Below are 13,885 nucleotides of genomic sequence, written 5' to 3' on the forward strand. Positions count from 1 at the left end.
GGGGGCTGGCTGCGGGCGACGTCTGCTCGAGGCGGCTGCGGCTCCGCTTCGGAGCTGCCCACCATGGTCTGGCGCCCGGGGCGCAAGAGGGGCCCCCTAGGCCGCCGGGTCTGGGGGGGCGGGAGGCGGCCGAGTGTACCACTGGGGCCCTCGGGGCCCGACGCAGACTCTGGGGCCGGGGCCAGGAAGCAGGTGCGGGCTGCCGCCAACTCGGTCAACTTGCTGCGCGGGTGGCAGCTCGGAGCCGCGGGCTAGCGGGGTGCCCCCCGCCGCCTCCTCCCCAGGCCCCGGAGGGGGCGCTCAGGGCTGAGTCCCATTCGGGGGCTGAGGCTCCAGGCGCGCCGAGCCGCACCGGCTCCTGGACGCCACCGCCGCCTAGCCGGCTCGCTGGGTTGCAGCGCTAGCTCCCCAGGAAACTCCAGGCAGGGACGACCGCCACCGAGACGGAGGGTGCGACGAAGCGCGGGCGCCCGCCGGTGTACCTTTGGCACTGCTCGCCCACCCGCTGAGAGCTTGGGAGCGCCCAGGTGGGGCCAGCCTGGGGGCCAGGCTCCCGGAGCGCAAGGAAGCGCAGAGAGCTCGGGTCCTCCTCCCCTCCCTCGCGCCCCCTCTGTTCCCAGACTCTTCCTCCTCCCTCCCGTCACCCCTCTCCCCCTTCTCCGTCTTCTGTCGTTCCCCTTTTCTCCTCTCTACGCAATCCTACGTGATTGAGGTTTGTATGAGAAATTCTCAGAGGCAGAACGATGGAACTGCAGCTCCGGTCGGCTCTGTACCGTCCCTCCCCCAGGAGAAAACACTACCGGCCCGTTAAAGGAACCCGGGTACACAGAGAGGGGCTAGGGGTGAGGCGCCGACAAAGCAGTCTGCCGTCTCGCCAGTAAGCTGAAGCACAAAGAATTCTCTTTTTAGAAAGGAAGGCAGCGGACACTGGAGAAAGTAACAATGGCCTGTTGGGTCCACCTTCAGCACATTTTGGAACAGGAAAAAGTGTCTCCATATTTGAGGAACCCAGATCTCTGGTTTCTATCAGGAAACGTGCAAAACAGGCTCAATCCTTAAAATGAGGAACCAGGTGAGCACCCTGCACAGAAGGGAGGATGGAGGTGGAGTGAGAGGGTGACTGTGGGCAAGGGCAGTCAACAACCAGCTGCGGAGGGCAATCGGGTCTCCAGGAGTGCTTGTGATGACAGCTGGATGCAACAGAAAACTCAGCGGAGACGATAATGTCACCCAAGTTAAAATGCAGCATGAAAAAATTTGGAAACATAAAGGAGTAGTCATGCTAAGACCTGGAAGTGGCTATTAGTCATACATAGTATCTCTCGTCAATCAGTGTTCAAATATCCCTAGTCCCTCCCCTTAACAGACATTTCGCTAAGCATCAAGGGTAGTGCCAAAAGATTTAATGGATGATTTCCAAGCAGAAACACATATGTTGGAAATACCCTAAGAGTGGGCAAGGAACATGAAGGCCCTGGCAGCTACTGAGAATGGATGTGGGCTGTGGAGAGGGCCCAGGAATTCTCTAGATGTGGGCACAAACCTGTGGGCCTAGTAGGAGAAGAATTGAGGCCTGTGAGGTTGTTTAGAGCAAGCACTGTGTTAAACGGCCCCACCACGTCTGGGGGCCTGGACCTTGCATGCTGCAGCTGGACATAACACAGGCAGACAGGTTTATGAGGCAGACAGCTGGGAGGAGGATTAAATAGGCAAGGCGCCCTGAGAGGGGGGAATCCCAGCTGTCAATGGGGAGCACCACATCCCCTGCAGCTGTTCAGCGTGCCTGAATAAGGGCAGTAAACTAGGGATTCTAACAGTACATAACAGGGGAAAAAGATACACACACACACACACACACACACGCAGGTGACCACACACAGACCTCTTCTCCAAAAGTGAAGCCAGCCAAATACATTTTCAAAAGTGCATCTGGATGTGGTAAGGGACATTACTGAAAATCAATTGTTATCACTGTCAATGATACGGGAAATGTTCTGGGAACACCTGGGAAATGTTCACATTTCACAGATAAAATTATGTGTTTTCCTTCCTTGGCTACCACGAGGCTTGTCTTATTCTTGAGGAAGGCAGGTACAAATAGTACTGGCTGGCTTTGGGGGCTCCTTGCCTCTTGCAGTTCAACACCCAAAAAGAAAAAGGTCAGCTAAGGTGAGGAATCCAGAGAAATGGGCGAGAGAGGGGTGTATAGTGAGGTCTTGAGAAAATCACTGCTAAACTCTGAGTCTTTTTCTTATCCTCAAGATGGGAATAATCGTTCCCATCTACCTCACAGAACTGAATATGTATGTGCAAGCATTCTGAAAAGTGGAAAATGCCAAATGAGTAAAAGAGATGATGACAGTGTTTATTTTTTTAAGAAAATGCATGATATTCTTCTGAGATGCTTTTTTTAAATGTAGATTCCTGATGGTTTCTCAGAACGTGCAACAGAAATCTCTATGAGTAGAGCCCAGGAATTCTGAGTTTTTGACAAGTTCTTCAGGTGTCAAAGTTTGATATATAGATATAGATACATTTTAGATAACACATAATCCTAGAAGGGAGAAATAGACTCTCAAAAATTTAATACACTTTACTAGAACTACCGTCTGTGCCTGCCCCCCCACAAAAAAAAGGGCCTGGAAAGAGAATGTGTGTTCTCTAATCTTTGAGTGTGTTAATTTTTTTTTTCCTGTAGGTTTATGAGACATGAAAGATGTTTTGATGCAGAAGGTAGCCAGTGCAGCAGCACAGGATAGAAGAGGGTGATGGGGGAAGAGATGAAAAAGCAGATAACAGTTGCTGTTTGAAGTTTTCTTTGTCTTGACATGACAGCATCGTTAGGCATTTAAGGAACAAAATGAAAACAATAAATGCTAGCTTTCTGAAAGTGACATTCCATGTCTTTAGATCGCTACTAAGAGAATGTGGTGTTTTCAATTCAATTAGACAACAAAAACTTTACTTCTTCCCTTGCAGTCCTGTGGCTATTGTCAGGGTGCTTTTTAGCTGTTGAGCCCTTTAACTCATCATCAGCATCATTTACTTCAGTTCTCCAGTGAGAAGAAGAGGTAAATACAGGGAAATCTGAGAAGTTAGGTCCTATTTACATGGCTGTTGAGATCAGAAGCAATACCCTTGTTAAATTTTTTATATTCAGAAATTCAGGGACTTCCCTGGCGGTCTAGTGGTTAAGACTTCGCCTTCCAATGCAGGGGGTGCGGGTTTGATCCCTGGTCAGGGAGCTAAGATCTCACATGTCTCGCAGCCAAAAAAACCAAAACATAAAACAGAGGCAATATTGTAATAAATTCAATAAAGACTTTAAAATATGGTCCACATCGAAAAAAGAAAAAAAAAAAAGAAATTCATTAGTTTCCTACCTGGGCCACTAATTCTCGTAAGTTTTCCTTCATGGTTACTAGGACATTTCCAATATCTTTGCATTTGGGGTTCAGGAATGAGATTACATCAACCTACTGATGATTTAATTAAAATAATCAGGTCATTTTGAAGGGCAATATCTCAGGGATAACAATACCTTGACTTTTTTGCTCTATTTTTGAACAACTTGAGAATTTCCATTTACAATTCTGAAGACAGCGTAGGTGGAAGCAGTTGAATTACTTGGAGAAAGTTGCCAGATACACATTGAAAGGATAATTATATTTATATTTCTGACCTCCCTTCAAACAAATAAAACATGGTCTTAATCATCTCCATATTTTTAAGTCATCTCTGTATTCTAAAGGGAAAAAATACAGAATGTTGAATAGTTTTTCCCTTATTTATAGGCCAAGTCTTTCAACTCCTAAACCAAACTATTAGGACCACTGCAGTCATTCACTTGAAACCTTGAATTGGGCACAGATTGCATCCAAGGCCCTGTTTCAGTTACCAAGGGGAACTCTTTATACCTCTACATTCTCCCTGCCCTCAACAAGCTTATAGTTCATCTCATCATGATCTTATTTGGCTCCTGTCTTAATCACCCACTCGCTGTATGCTACCGGACAAGTTATTCAATCTCCAAACCACATCTGTAAAATACATCAGTGATAATGACATGAACAGTACCTACCTAACTGAGCTGCTGCAAGGCTCAAAGAAGATGTGACCGTAATGTAAAGTATTAGAATAAGCATGCTGTCATTAAAATATCCATTTAAATCAAGTCCCTCCTATAAAATCCAGACTTCCCAAAACAGGAAAACATAGCTTGTGATTCATACACACCATCATTCACTCCTGGACATAACGTATTTTAACAAAGGCTGGAAATCTACTTGAAATGAATGATTAACCTTGACATTGTAATGGCAAACAAAATTTTCATTAGCGGAATAGTGTCAATGTCCTTGTCTGTTGGGAACACAAAGGAGCCAAAAAGAAAAAGTGTCTCCATATTTGAGGAACCCAGATCTCTGGTTTCTATCAGGAAACGTGCAAAACAGGCTCAATCCTTAAAATGAGGAACCAGGTGAGCACCCTGCACAGAGGGGAGGATGGAGGTGTAGTGAGAGGGTGACTGTGGGCAAGGGCAGTCAACAACCAGCTGCGGAGGGCAATCAGTCTCTTCTCATATATCATCCTGCTCTGAGATCGGGCCCCTGACTCAAACCTTGGTGAATATGAGCTCACCAGCCTCTGACACCGCAAGTTTGACAGGCAGAAGAAGACCTTTTCTCCATGAATATTATCCCATACAATGGCTTTACTTCCATTTCCTTTTCTCTTTCAGATTGTCAGTTAAAATAGGTTGACAAAGGAAAACATATTAAAGGCAGCAAGGGAAAAAAAACAAATAACACACAAGGGAATCCCCATAAGGTTAACATCTGATCTATCAGCAGAAACTCTGCAAGCCAGAAGGGAGTGGCAGGATATACTTAAAGTGATGAAGGAGAAAAACCTACAACCAAGATTACTCTACCCAGCAAGGATCTCATTCAGATTCGATGGAGAAGTTAAAACCTTTACAGACAAGCAAAAGCTGAGAGAGTTCAGCACCACCAAACCAGCTTTACAACAAATGCTAAAGGAACTTCTCTAGGCAAGAAACACAAGAGAAGGAAAACACCTACAATAACAAACCCAATACATTTAAGAAAATGGGAATAGGAACATACATATCGATAATTACCTTGAATGTAAATGGATTAAATGCTCCCACCAAAAGACACAGGCTGGCTGAATGGATACAAAAACAAGACCCATATATATGCTGTCTACAAGAGACCCACTTCAGACCTAGAGACACATACAGACTGAAAGTGAGGGGATGGAAAAAGATATTCCATGCAAATGGAAATCAAAAGAAAGCTGGAGTAGCAATTCTCATATCAGACAAAATAGACTTTAAAATAAAGACTATTAAAAGAGACAAAGAAGGACACTATATAATGATCAAGGGATCGATCCAAGAGGAAGGTATAACAATTGTAAATATTTATGCACCCAACATAGGAGCACCTCAATACATAAGGCAAATACTAACAGCCATAAAAGGGGAAATTGACAGCAACACAATCATAGTAGGGGACTTTAACACCTCACTTTCACCAATGGACAGATCATCCAAAATGAAAATAAATAAGGAAACACAAGCTTTAAATGATACATTAAACAAGATGGACTTAATTGATATTTATAGGACATTCCACCCAAAAACAACAGAATACACATTTTTCTCAAGTGCTCATGGAACATTCTCCAGGATAGATCATATCTTGGGTCACAAATCAAGTCTTGGTAAATTTAAGAAAATTGAAATCGTATCAAGTATCTTTTCTGACCACAACGCTATGAGACTAGATATCAATTACAGGAAAATATCTGTAAAAAATACAAACACATGGAGGATACACAATACATTACTTAATAACGAAGTGATTACTGAAGAAATCAAAGGGGAAATCAAAAAATACCTAGAAACAAATGACAATGGAGACACGACAACCCAAAACCTATGGGACACAGCAAAAGCAGTGCTAAGAGGGAAGTTTATAGCAATACAAGCCTACCTCAAGAAACAGGAAACATCTCGAATAAACAACCTAACCTTGCACCTAAAGCAATTAGAGAAAGAAGAACAAAAAAACCCCAAAGCCAGCAGAAGGAAAGAAATTATAAAGATCAGGTCAGAAATAAATGAAAAAGAAATGAAGGAAACAATAGCAAAAATCAATGAAACTAAAAGCTGGTTCTTTGAGAAGATAAACAAAATTGATAAACCATTAGCCAGACTCATCAAGAGAAAAAGGGAGAAGACTCAGATCAATAGCATTAGAAATGAAAAAGGAGAAGTAACCACTGACACTGCAGAAATACAAAAGATCATGAGAGATTACTACAAGCAACTCTATGCCAATAAAATGGACAACCTGGAAGAAATGGACAGATTCTTAGAAATGCACAAACTGCCGAGACTGAACCAGGAAGAAATAGAAAATATGAACAGACCAATCACAAGCACTGAAATTGAAACTGTGATTAAAAACCTTCCAACAAACAAAAGCCCAGGACCAGATGGCTTCACAGGCGAATTCTATCAAACATTTAGAGAAGAGCTAACACCTATCCTTCTCAAACTCTTCCAAAATATTGCAGAGGGAGGAACACTCCCAAACTCATTCTACGAGGCCACCATCACCCTGATACCAAAACCAGACAAAGATGTCACAAAGAAAGAAAACTACAGGCCAATATCACTGATGAACATAGATGCAAAAATCCTCAACAAAATACTAGCAAACAGAATCCAACAGCACATTAAAAGGATCATACACCTTGATCAAGTGGGGTTTATCCCAGGAATGCAAGGATTCTTCAATATATGCAAATCAATCAATGTGATACACCATATTAACAAATTGAAGGAGAAAAACCATATGATCATCTCAATAGATGCAGAGAAAGCTTTCGACAAAATTCAACACCCATTTATGATAAAAGCCCTGCAGAAAGTAGGCATAGAGGGAACTTTCCTCAACATAATAAAGGCCATATATGACAAACCCACAGCCAACATTGTCCTCAATGGTGAAAAATTGAAACCATTTCCACTAAGATCAGGAACAAGACAAGGTTGCCCACTCTCACCACTATTATTTAACATAGTTTTGGAAGTGTTAGCCACAGCAATCAGAGAAGACAAAGAAATAAAAGGAATCCAAATCGGAAAAGAAGAAGTAAAGCTGTCACTATTTGCAGATGACATGATACTATACATAGAGAATCCTAAAGATGCTACCAGAAAACTCCTAGAGCTAATCAATGAATTTGGTAAAGTAGCAGGATACAAAATTAATGCACAGAAATCTCTTGCATTTCTATACACTAATGACGAAAAATCTGAAAGTGAAATTAAGAAAACACTCCCATTTACCATTGCAACAAAAAGAATAAAATATCTAGGAATAAACCTACCTAAGGAGACAAAAGACCTGTATGCAGAAAATTATAAGACACTGATGAAAGAAATTAAAGATGATACAAATAGATGGAGAGATATACCATGTTCCTGGATTGGAAGAATCAACATTGTGAAAATGACTCTACTACCCAAAGCAATTTACAGATTCAATGCAATCCCTATCAAACTACCACTGGCATTTTTCACAGAACTAGAACAAAAAATTTCACAATTTGTATGGAAACACAAAAGACCCCGAATAGCCAAAGCAATCTTGAGAATGAAAAATGGAGCTGGGGGAATCAGGCTCCCTGACTTCAGACTATATTACAAAGCTTCAGTAATCAAGACAGTTTGGTACTGGCACAAAAACAGAAATATAGATCAATGGAACAGGATAGAAAGCCCAGAGATAAACCCACACACATATGGTCAACTTATCTTTGATAAAGGAGGCAAGCATATACAGTGGAGAAAAGACAGCCTCTTCAATAAGTGGTGCTGGGAAAATTGGACAGGAACATGTAAAAGTATGAAATTAGAACACTCCCTGACACCATGCACAAAAATAAACTCAAAATGGATTAAAGACCTAAGTGTAAGGGCAGACACTATCAAACTCTTAGAGGAAAACATAGGCAGAACACTCTATGACATACATCACAGCAAGATTCTTTTTGACCCAGCTCCCAGAGAAATGGAAATAAGAACACAAATAAACAAATGGGACCTAACAAAACTTAAAAGCTTTTGCACAGCAAAGGAAACCATAAACAAGACCAAAAGACAACCCTCAGAATGGGAGAAAATATTTGCAAATGAAGCAACTGACAAAGGATTAATCTCCAAGATTTACAAGCAGCTCATGCAGCTCAATAACAAAAAAACGAACAACCCAATCCAAAAATGGGTAGAAGATCTAAATAGACATTTCTCCAAAGAAGATATACAGATGGCCTACAGACACATGAAAGAATGCTCAACATCATTAATCATTAGAGAAATGCAAATCAAAACTACAATGAGATATCATCTCACACCGGTCAGAATGGCCATCATCAAAAAATCTAGAAACAATAAATGCTGGAGAGGGTGTGGAGGAAAGGGAACACTCTTGCACTGTTGGTGGGAATGTAAATTGATACAGCCACTATGGAGAACAGTATGGAGGTTCCTTAAAAAACTACAAATAGAACTACCATACGACCCAGCAATCCCACTACTGGGCATATACCCTGAGAAAACCATAGGTCAAAAAGAGTCATGTACCAAAATGTTCATTGCAGCTCTATGTACAATAGCCAGGACATGGAAGCAACCTAAATGTCCATCGACAGATGAATGGATAAAGAAGATGTGGCACATATATACAATGGAATATTACTCAGCCATAAAAAGAAATGAAATGGAGGTATTTGTAATGAGGTGGATGGAGTTAGAGTCTGTCATACAGAGTGAAGTAAGTCAGAAAGAGAAAAACAAATACAGTATGCTAACACATATATACGGAATCTAAGGGAAAAAAAAAAAAAAAGGCCATGAAGAACCTAGTGGCAAGACGGGAATAAAGACACAGACCTACTAGAGAATGGACTTGAGGATATGGGGAGGGGGTGGGGTGAGATGTGACAGGGTAAGAGAGTGTCATGGACATATATACACTACCAAATGTAAAATAGATAACTAGTGGGAAGCAGCCGCATAGCACAGGGAGATCAGCTCGGTGCTTTGTGACCACCTAGAGGGGTGGGATGGGGAGGGTGGGAGGGAGGGAGATGCAAGAGGGAAGAGAAATGGGAACATATTGTATATGTATAACTGATTCACTTTGTTATAAAGCAGAAGCTAACACACTATTGTAAGGCAATTATACTTCAATAAAGATGTTTAAAATAAAATAAAATAAAATAGGTTGACAACAGCAACATAAACAATTACTTTCTAATAATTGGTGAATTCCTTTATGGTGCTTTATTCAACAGTTCAAAATTGAATTACTACATGTTATATGTTTGTCTGGTTTTGGTCATCTCTCAAAATAAGAAAGACAGTATATTTAATTCTTCTTTATGACACAGATTAAGGGTAGTATCCTTATTGCCCAAGTAGAGAAATTATCAATGTTTCGGAGAATGTCTGTTTTAATAAGAAACATAAGCTATAAATAATGTGAGCCAGGGCTAAGCTCCCTGCAGGGTTCTAACTGCATTGCAATTATTGACACATTGAATCCTTATAGCAACCCTATGAGGTATGGTCTGTCATTATCCTCATTTTATAAATGAAGCAACTGGGGCACAGAGAGGTTACATTGCTTAGTCAGTCACCCAGTTAAGAATTGGTAGAGTTCAAGTGTAACTAATTTATTTCCAGAGCTCCTCTTTTATCCTCTATGTTACACTATATGTCAATAAAAACATGATATCATGAATAATTATATTCATGTAATACAATTTAAAATAAGAATGTAATTATCATTTGCATTGATATAGTCTTTTACTGTTTAGAAATCATTTTCACATGTGTTATCTCACTGAGTTTCTTAACAAACTTGTGAGGAAAATTAAGGAGATAATAATAACTCAATTTTACAGATAAATTGAGACTCCAGTAAGTGATGTAATCTCCCAGGGTCACACAAGAGATGAGTGAAGATACATGAGTTTAATCCAGGTCTTCTGACCTCAATGTCTCTCATGTCCCAATTAAGGTCACATAAAGAAAAAATGGGAATGTTATGTGTCCTTTCATTCACTGACCTCTAGTGCTCCCCTAGGAGGGTTTCACATCTTATAAATGACCTTGAGGAGATCCTTCAATGTTGGAAAGAACCAGGGGACTCAAGTGTTTCAAATCTCCTCCCTCTGCAGCTTTTACATCTCTCTGGGCCAGGGAACTAAGATGGTGGTTTTCTCACCCTTGGCATAAGAGGGTATTCTTTGGTTCTGAGGTTGTGGCCTCCAAATACTTTCCTCCTTAATTCAGTAATTTAAGTTGAGCTTCATGAGAAAACTACAGGGAAACTAAATCAAAACAGAAATTAGAGAAATCTGTAAGAGGATAAAGTTACACTCTTTCCATTCCTATTCCTAAAAAAATGTACATTGGTTTGGCTTAAAACACATGTTTGGCACTTGGTTATTTTCCTTCCTAGCTGGATTGAGGATATTAAAAAACTGCCCCAAGTGATTCTCCATCATTTTAGCCCTTTTCTAATTTCCAGTGTCACCGATTCAGTGATACCCCTTCCTTCTAGATGAGTAATGTAGCTTGAAGATCCTTGTAAGAATGTAAAACCCATAAGGAGAGGAAGATTGTCTATTTTATTTACTTTCCTATCTCCAGTGCCTAAAATAGCACTTAGTATATAGCAGATGCTCAATAAATACTTAAATGAATTAATTAATGAATTCATCCATCCATCTTTTTAAGTTTAAAATGAAACATTTATTCTTATACCAAGAAACAAACTCAAACAAACAAACAAACTCAAAGCTAATTCAAGGGTAGCCTCCACATTTCCAACTTGATCATTTTGCTTCATCAATACTCTCAAAAATCTGCCTAAATTCAATCCATCTATTAAAATTGGATAGCCTGAGAGGGTACATGGTACCTAGATTTCTGCCCTGACCAACCTCCACCCCTATATTTAGGTGTAGAGTTTCAGTTCTGATCTTTCCCTCTCTTCTCTCAATTTCTCTCTCTCTCCCTCTCTCTCTCTCTCTCTCTCTTTCTCTCTCTCTCTCTCTCTCTCTCTCTTTCACACACACACACACACTCACATTCAGAGAAGAAAAGGAATATAATAATGAAAAAAGAGAGCACAGACATCAGATAAAATGAGTAGTCAATTTTTAAAGTCTCAGAATATGATCAAAATGACCTTAAAATCGTTTGATAATCCTAACATTCATGCTGTCTCCCATCTGTACTGAGCTGCTTTCTCCATGGACCTAGTTGCTCCATTTCTAATTTTAGATTCCAAATTTTCAGGGGATGGATCTTGTTGAAATAGCAGTCTCTTACAGCACCCAGCACATGACCGACACTCAAATTATATTATTAAAATTGTCATAAATTCACATTTTGTCCTCTGTGTGCACATAGCACTGGGCTCTGCGAAAATAACAAGTAGTGAAAGACCTCACTGATCCTATTTGATATTTAATAAGATTTTATTGGAAATAACTGAAATATACAATTTGGTTAGAGAAAACTGTCAGGGGATCAAATGGGAGTTTGGGCAAGGTGACCAGTAAGGTCCTTTCTAGTCCTAATTTTTTAGAATTCTCTAAAAATAAAATATAAAGTAGAAAGAATATGTGATTTAGAATAATCTTTCTTTGCATAATGTTACTTTGTGTGAGCCTAAGTTTATTTGCCTGTAAAATGACCTAGATTACTTAAAATAATATATTGAAAAGATAACACTGGTTTTTGAAACAAGGAACAGTATGCATGAGTGAATGAATAAATGAATGAATGGATAGGTAGATGAGTAGATGGATGTATGAAAAGTAGGATCATTCGTCTACAAACCTCTAAATTCACATTGTTAGGCTAAACAAAATAGCTCAAAACAAAAAATAAAAATATTTGGCAAGCTTCCTTTTGGAATGCTGTGGAGACAAGAAAATGTTCAAAAATTCCGGAGTAGTAAATGAAAGCACTCAGTAAAGTTCTAAGTTATTCACTTAACAATCATTTTCACATAAAGTTATACTCCCCTGTGCTTAATTTTGCCCACTAATACAGCATATTCAACATTAAATCAAGAGGATACTGGTGTAGATGGTTGTGTGTTTACCCAGTCAAAGCCAAGATAGATAGATAGATAGTTGTAAGTAAGCATTTCAGTGCTCAGATATCCAGAAAGGAATAAGATGATTGCATAAGCATATTTATTTAAACAGCATTTGGAGCAAGATGGAGAAATAATATTTTTGTAATGTTTTGGACAAGATAATTAGTTTTTAAACATGCAGTATTAGCTAGATGGGATCTCATGAGGTCATAATCCCATTCTAGACAACGTATACATATTGTCATCACTAGAAACCATAGAAAAGAAACCTCTTTAAACGTAAGCTAGAAAATTGTCTCTAGTTGGTTGAGTATGCCAAGAATACAGCAATGGAGAAGAGGGCCATTCCTTTCTCTTCATTTTGACAGTTCTTCCTCTCATCCCAAAAAAGGAAAAAGACAAGGAAATAGCCATAGCTGGCTTTTAAAAGATAAGTAACCAGAGCATTTATTATTTTCTGAGGACAAAAGCCAGGGAAAGAATGTTGACTTTATGTTAAAAATAAGTGGATTTTATTATTAAAAAGATTCTAAATATGATCTATATATAATAGTAGAAATAGAATTTGGGAGTGAGAATCATGACTTACATTTTTTGTTCCTGTGAGGATCTAGTACATCACTTTGACTATAGTAGATGCTCTGTAAATGTGTGTTGATTTAATTTTGACTTGAAAGTAATACATGCTCAGGATGAGTAAGAACAGTCTCAAGTTTTACCTTAAGCAAAACCTTAGGCATACTTTTATTAATAGTGGTATCACCTTTAATCTCTGATAGCATCAGTTAAGTAGTGGCTATGAAAAAAAAGAAACAAACAAACAAATGTCTGATATAGAGGAAAACACACAGTCTTAATCTTGGAATGTGTTTTCCCTTATCCCCTTTGGGTATCTAGCACAGATGTTGGGCTACCTTTTTCTGATGATGCTACGCTGATAAAACCCTAGTGTAAACCCACAACATTCTCAGAAGGGGAAGAGTTATTCCCTAAAGTGAGTAGAAAGTCATAGTTTCAGGCTTCAGATAAAAAAAAGATATGGGCTTGGGAAGGTACATTTAACTCACGGAGTAAGGTATGCTCTTCTTTTTTGTACCTGGATTTTGAGTAATCCATCCACACTTAAAGTTTTCCTGACCATCAAGGGAAGAAATCCTCTACCAAACAGAATCAGGCCAGAAACTATATAGGAAAACAACCTCATAGAGACTCCTAAGACACTAGTCTAGAGCTGTGGACTCCAGAGAATGAACCATATCAAGTTATCTAGATGTTAGTTGCAAATTATCTCTGTGTTGTAATCTCCTTTGTTACACACTGGTCTTCAGTAAAGCCTTATATTAACCCCAATTTTTATGTCAGTCAAGGAATCATTGGGTTTTAGTTCAGGCCTTTTAGTTCAAATCACTCAAAAACATAAACTGAAACCTCTACATTCGAAGTATAGGTTAAAAGTATTTGATAAAAACTCTCACCAAAGTGGGTTTAGAGGGAACATATCTCAACACAAAAGAGGCCATTAAGAAAAATCCATAGCTAACATCATACTCAAAAATAAAAAGCTGAAAGCCTTCCTGCTAAATCCAGGAATAAGACAAGGATGCCCACTCTCACCATTTCAGTTTAACATATTATTGGAAGTCCTAGCCACAGCAATCAGATGA

The 13,885-nt window shown here is 39.6% G+C and overlaps 1 protein-coding gene across 3 annotated transcripts in view; it reads right to left on the reverse strand.

The window, feature by feature from the left end:
- The window catches only part of FGF12 (fibroblast growth factor 12), a 555,783-nt gene that overhangs the window by 258,652 nt on the left and 283,246 nt on the right, over positions 1–13,885 (reverse strand). The window lies entirely within an intron of this gene.

This window comes from Balaenoptera acutorostrata, chromosome 4 (genome assembly GCF_949987535.1).
Source record: "Balaenoptera acutorostrata chromosome 4, mBalAcu1.1, whole genome shotgun sequence".
Classification (NCBI taxonomy): domain Eukaryota; kingdom Metazoa; phylum Chordata; class Mammalia; order Artiodactyla; family Balaenopteridae; genus Balaenoptera; species Balaenoptera acutorostrata.